Raw genomic sequence first — 7,233 nt, forward strand, 5'->3', positions numbered from 1 at the left:
AAATTCAAGAACCAAGCTCTTGATGCCAATCGTTAGAATATATGGCTTTAAACTAGAGGGGGTGAATTGTTTAAAGAGGGTTTTTGAAAACTTTTAAGCAAATAATTAAATTACTTCGAGAAACAAATGATAAGGAATTCAGTTTGCCAAAACACAAAGCAAAAACAACAGCATCAGAAAAAAAAACGATTGTTTCACATAAACAATCGGTTGTTTATACCAGTTCACAAATATTGAAATTGAATTTAAAGATATTAAGGATAGAGAGAATGCACACATATGTTTATACTGGTTCACTCTAAACTCAGAGCTACATTCAATCTTCTCATAAACCACTGAGGAATTTCACTAAGCAATCAAACCTAAATCACTTACAACACAACCAAGAAAGTGACCTTGATCCCCTCAAGACACACACTTCTCTTGGCCAACACACTAACACTAAGAATGCTGATATTGATCCCCTCAAGAACACACAACACTTCTCAGCAACCACACAAAGATTCTTGTTTAACAGATACAAGGATTACACTTGTTACAGAAACAAATCTGAAATCAATACAAGCAGAAATTCTATCTCACACACTTTGATCAAACTCAATCTCTAAGCAATCTCAACTTTTCAAAATCTCAAAATCTGCATTGTTAAAATTCAAATCTGTTTTTTCTGAATATATGAAAGATGTTGTTTGTTATCAAATCTAAACAAACTATTAATTGCATTTAAAGATTGGTCAAAGCATTAAAAACTGGAGCATAAACAATTAGAAAATCATTTAATGCTCAGTCAAAACATAAAACAGTTTTTCTGTGATGGTACCAAAACAAACAATCGGTTGTTTCCTCGAATCAATCGATTGTTTTGGTTTTAACAGCTCAATCATTTGAAAAACAGTTTTCAATCTTTTCTAAAAACACCTAAGTATAAAACAATCGGTTGTTTCGACAAAATAATCGGTTGTTTTTCACTTAGTTTGAAAAACACTTTTCTTTTAAAAAGATTGAGAATGCCTATGCTTTGGATTCAATCAAATAGTGGATTACATACACAATCTACCCCAGATCCTATCTAGGACAACTCAGCAACAGCAAGCACAGCCTAGCCTTCAACATCCTTCAAAGGGTTTGGATTCTTCAAAGCTTGAACAATACTTGGTTCAACACCTTCATTATACACAGCCAAAGTATAATTATTATTGCTGCAAAAAACTGAACACCATTTATAGCAAGCATGCATTAGGTAGAAGAACTAATGTTAACCATCATCAAATTATAAAAATTAAGAAAAAAATAGCTTATAGTTCATCTATCTAATCACAAACCATCATATATATGCATAAACTTTTTTCACTTTTATTACAATATTTGTGTTGACTATTAATTCAATGATTATTGAGATGGAATGCCAGTGTAAAATAGAATATATATATATATATATATATATATATAACATGATCATTAAATGCTTTAAAAGATTAAGCAACTAATTAAATCTTTACTCTAATTCAATATATCTCTAAAAAAATTCAAAGATTAAAGATTGCAAAATGGAGATGAAAACTAAGTCCATGTTCTTGCTATGCTAAGTCCATGGTTGCAGCTGCTTGAAACGCATATGAGACCTTGTTTCTCTGAGATGGATCAGAGGCCATGTACATGAGCGAATAGGCATTATAACCATTAGCATATAGGGTCTTTCATTCAACACAAGTTGCACCCCTCCTACTTTCACAAACTCATCATCATGTCATCAACTTCTACTTTGAAGATCCCAGGTTCTAGTATCAGGTAAAGAATTGAGAGAACAAAAAGAAACCAAGCTTCATTAATATTGATCCTGCCGGTTGACTTAGCGCAAGAGCGTTGCCTCGTCACGATCTTCCTCACCAGCTTGGCACCACGTGCCCTCCAAGTCCGCTCCACAAATAGCCTCTCTGAGAACCTGAAAAACACACAGTGGCGCCTTTGCGGCCGGTGGCGCTCCGACGCTCAAGTCAGTGACAAGAACACCCAAAAACTAAGAGAGAATATGCTCTGTAGGACCGTACTGTAGGCACACAACCCTAGCAGTATCAGCCGTAATAAAAAGCGTACCTCTGCAGATTCTGTTAAGGTTACCTTTATAGCTGGGTTTCTTCTCTCTCCAGGCCGTTATGCTTTTGGACGCGTGGCTCGCATCCAGCCCTGCACGTGTCGCCATCTGGGTTGGGATAGCAGGTAGCGCCCAGCCCTACACGTGTCGTCATCTGAGCTAAGGCAACTTGAGCGTCATTTCTCCATTGCTCCCAACCCTACACGTGTCATCATCTAGGTTGGAGTAACTGGTGACATCCAACCCTACACGTGTCGTCATTTGGATTGGGGCAACTTGAACGTCATTTTTGTGTAGTAACCAGCCGCACAGCTAAGTCCTTAACCCAAGGAGCAACCTAGCACATAATGCGCTGTGAAACACCACCCGACAAGGCGAGTATCGGATGCAACAAAGTGCATCATCTCTGTGATATCGCTCATCGCGAATGGCACCCTCCTTACTGCTACGCCATGCATGTTCTAGCTGGGGAAACCTTGCCACCAACAAATGTCCACTCTGGGAATCCTGTCGCTGATGAGCAAGGTGTTCCCCCCAACCCCTCGACCTCCATGCCCCATGCTGGTGCCACAATCGTCTTACTGAACTTACACGCTTGAAATTACCATTCTGAGCCTTCAACAGCTTTAACTAAGTTTGCTGGGAGATCCGGCGATGTGCTCCTTGTGGCGGCGTGTAAACCACCCGATCTCCTAGCATTCCCGGGCGATCTCTGATCATCCGTTCTCCTAGCACTCTCATCTGGCGACTGCGACGTAACTCTGGTGACCGCCGGTTACGCACACTAGAGATCGGAGAACGCCAATTCAGCGATCAGCGACTATGCCCACTTCTGAACCATTCATCTTTTCTAGCCTACGCGTTCCATTGAGCACGCCCCACCCGAGCACGTGCAAGACACGTCATCACGCCTGATGACCTGGTCGGTACACAAGCCCCCGAGTCTCGAGCTGCGACTTGTTCAGCGAGGAGACTTGAGAGGTTTAAAATCCGGCGGCTTACGTGGCTTTGCGCGTTGCTTTGGAGCAGTTTGCTTGCAAATATCCTGACCTCGATCTTTCTGAGTTCTCAGTGTACAACGAGGTGGTGGACGGCAAGATTGTGCCCCCGATTGACTTATCTCCTTGAAAACTCTTATGCTTTACCTTGTTCTGTAATAATTTTCATTTTGTTCGAACTGTTCGATGCTCATGTGCACATATATGCACATATACATATATATATATATATATATATATATAATCTTCTAACTCATCTGCTGCGCAATCAACTGGTTTAGCTAACATAACTGGCGAAACTTGCTCAACTGTGTGAACTCAGCAATACTTGAGCTTAACCCTCCACGTACCGCTTTTAACTCGAGCAAATTGTTTAACCTTATAACAAACTTGGCAAACTGTTAACTTAAAGTAAATTTGAGCAACTATCAACTCTTCGGCGATGACGTTCAGTAAAACTTGTGAACTTAAGGCAACAAACCTTAACATAAAATCACTTACTAGGCAGCAGGTTTTGACTCAAACTAGTATTAAAATACAGTTTACCTGATCTGCCAAGTGAAGTGCCCCCTACTTCTGTCGTCGCCCGGAACTCTTCTGATCTGGCACTCGCCGCACAACCCCTTCACTGTCTCAACCTTCACGCCATAGGGTTCTGGCGACGTTATCTTTCTTCTTTGCATAACTTGATCATTGTTCCCTCATCTGGGGGTAGAGGCACCTTTCGGATCCTTCTCTACCTCCCTGAGTTTCAGAACAATGATCTGGATAGTGAGGTGTTCTCTTCGAACCTACCTCAGTTATCCTTTATCTTTTTCCACCCTTCACGCCATTCCTGAACTTGTTCAAGACGAGAAGGATTTTATCTTGCCTGAACTCGCTCGACGGCGAGAAGGACTTTATCTGGCCTGAACTCGCTCGACGGCGAGAAGGACTTTATCTTGCCTGAACTCGCTCGACGGCGAGAAGGACTTTATCTGGTGCCTCAACTTGCCCAGGGTGTACATCTCCTCCCCCCTGGATGCACTGAGGACTTTTTCTCGCCTGAACTCGCACGACGGCGAGAAGGACTTTATCTGGTGCCTCAACTTGCCCAGGGTGTACATCTCCTCCCCCATGGATGCACTGAGGACTTTTTCTCGCCTGAACTCGCTCGACGGCGGGAAGGACTTTATCTGGTGCCTCAACTTGCCCAGGGTGTACATCTCCTCCCCCCTGGATGCACTGAGGACTTTTTCTCGCCTGAACTCGCTCGACGGCGAGAAGGTCTTTTACTCTTTCTCGCTTGCACTCGCTCAAGGGCGAGGAGGACTTCTTCTCTTGCCTCAAAATGCACGAGAGCGCTGAGGGCTTTTTGCACTACTGGTACCTCCGATCGCCAAAAGACGATGAGGTCTCTAAAACTTTTAACTACTGCCACCGATCGCCATAAAACGACAGGGACTTTAAAACTTTAACTATTGCCACTGATCGCCGAAAAACGATGGGGACTTTAAAACTTTAACTATTGCCACCGATCGCCGAAAAACGATGGGGACTTTAAAACTTTAACTATTGCCACCGATCGCCGAAAAACGATGGGGACTTTAAAACTTTTACTATTGCCACCGATCGTCGAAAAACGATGGAGACTTTAAAACTTTTACTATTGCCACCGATCGCCGAAAAACGATGGGGACTTTAAAACTTTTACTCATTTGAAGCATGCAATATGACTTTACTGTTGCCCTAGATCACATACGAGTAATAAGGCCTTTTTTCTAAAACTCTCAAATGTCCACTCATCGCGAATGTCACCCTCCTTACTCATCGCGAATGTCCACTCCTTACTGCTACGCCATGCATGTTCTAGCTGGGGAAACCTTGCCACCAACAAATGTCCACTCTGGGAATCCTGTCGCTGATGAGCAAGGTGTTCCCCCCAACCCCCTCGACCTTCATGCCCCATGCTGGTGCCCCAATCGTCTTACTGAACTTACACGCTTGAAATTACCCTTCTGAGCCTTCAACAGATCTAACTAAGTTTGTTGGGAGATCCGGCGATGTGCTCCTTGTGGCGGCGTGTAAACCACCCGATCTCCTAGCATTCCCGGGCGATCTATGATCATCCGTTCTCCTAGCACTCTCATCCGGCGACTGCGACGTAACTCTGGTGACCGCCGGTTACGCACACTAGAGATCGGAGAACGCCAATTCAGCGATCGGCGACTATGCCCACTTCTGAACCATTCATCTTTTCTAGCCTACGCGTTCCATTGAACACGCCCCACCCGAACACATGCAAGACACGTCATCACGCCGGATGACCTGGTCGGTACAAATATATATATATATATGTATATATATATGTATATATATATATATGTATATGTATATGTATATGTATATGTATATGTATATGTATATGTATATGTATATGTATATGTATATGTATATGTATATGTATATGTATATGTATATATGTATATATATATATATATATATATATATATATATTAAGCCAAAAGATAATTTCTCTTGAAGCTCCATGTTGACGAAATCCTGCACCGTTTCGGGGCCTTCTATGATGCAGAATTTGTAGAAACAGAAATAAAAAAGTAAATCAAGAAAATAAAAGGAATAAAAACATTCAATACATTAGATACACTCTCTTGTAGTTTTGAACATAATGTACAATTTAAGAAAACAAATATATTTATTAACTTCTTAAAGCAATGTCCTGATAATAACACTTAAAGTTAACCAATGCATTCAATTCATCTCAAGAGCCTTAAGTTAACCACGCAAACTATGAAATCACACACAAATTTCTATTATCCTATATACCAGTGCCATGTTTTCATAATTATGATTTCGCAAGTTCTATAACATTCAAATCACACCAAATTTCAAGAGATAAGAACTTCAGCTCCACATGACAATAATTTATATTTGTTATACAGATTTTACACTACACTCAACGACATTTATTTAACTGCAAATATTTTCAACACAAAATTTAATTGAATAACTAAATTATGTGATTGATAGAAAAAGGTATTGCTATTGCAATAGAGAAAAATAAATTGTAATAACATACTCTGTACAACAAAACTGTAATTTTATTATAGTTTACAGAGCCTAAAAGAATTAAAAAGTTGAAAGCAATGACCAATTGAAGAGAAAACAGAGAGTCATCCATTGGAAGGGAGAAAAGAAAAAGAAGGAATAGTGAGTTATTTACCTCTCTTGGCCTGCAGTGTCCCATATTTGAGCTTTGATGAGTTTTTCTCCAACCTTGATGTTCCGGTAAGCAAATTCCACTCGTATTGTGGGTTTGAAATCGAACCGGAATACATCTTTTGCAAGAGCAGATTTGATTTCCCAATTTCAGAGTCTCCAATTAGAACAACTTTGGAAGAATCGCACACACTGGTGTTCTCGAGAATGGAGGTCCAATTGGAGGCGTACTTGTTAGCATTGTGGAATGGAGCGGCGCAGCGAAAGAGTGTAGTGACGTTGGAGCGGGAGGCGGAGGGTGGCGTCTGAAGCGAGAGGCGGAGGAAGGCGTTAAGGTTGGAGGAGCGAATGGTTACGACGTGGAAGGATTGGAGGGAGAGGAAAGTGAGGAGGGAAACGAGAGAATTAGGGTTTACATGAAAGAGGAGAGAAAAGTGATAAACAAAGGAAAAAATAAAATTTAAAATAAATAAGATTATTTTAGTGAGATTTAAAATAAATCTCTGGAATTTGAGGTTAAAATAACCTTCGGTAATTAAACCTACTTACGGAGGTTATAATAATCCTAGTTAAAAAAACCTCCACTCAAAACATATTTTTTTTTGAGACTTTTACAACTAATTTATAATGAAATGAGTACTTGTATTACTATTTGTTGTTATGTCATAACATAATATTCGCATTCCAATACATTAATAAAATTATAAGCGAAGACAATTTAACAAAAGCAAGTAATCTCCAAATCAACTCAATAAATATTATATAAAAATATCATTTAAAATATACAAAATTCAAAATTTAGATTAAAAATATGAACTTCTAGAGGAAATCATAATTGAATGTTGCGAATAAAATAAACTTCATATTTATAATTATAATAAAGCTCAAAACTACATCAAATAACCCATAATACTTTGAAAAATT

General features: G+C 39.9%; 1 long non-coding RNA gene across 1 annotated transcript; it reads right to left on the bottom strand.

Moving 5' to 3' along the window:
* Nucleotides 1-282: 282 nt before the first annotated feature.
* Nucleotides 283-6,908, bottom strand: LOC137828684 (uncharacterized). Its single transcript, XR_011083947.1, has 2 exons — nt 6,314-6,908; nt 283-1,164 (listed from the first exon to the last, which is right to left on the bottom strand). It is a non-coding gene; the product is annotated as an uncharacterized lncRNA (long non-coding RNA).
* Between the last annotated feature and the right edge of the window lie 325 nt (nt 6,909-7,233).

Source organism: Phaseolus vulgaris, chromosome 7, assembly GCF_000499845.2.
Source record: "Phaseolus vulgaris cultivar G19833 chromosome 7, P. vulgaris v2.0, whole genome shotgun sequence".
Classification (NCBI taxonomy): Eukaryota; Viridiplantae; Streptophyta; class Magnoliopsida; order Fabales; family Fabaceae; genus Phaseolus; species Phaseolus vulgaris.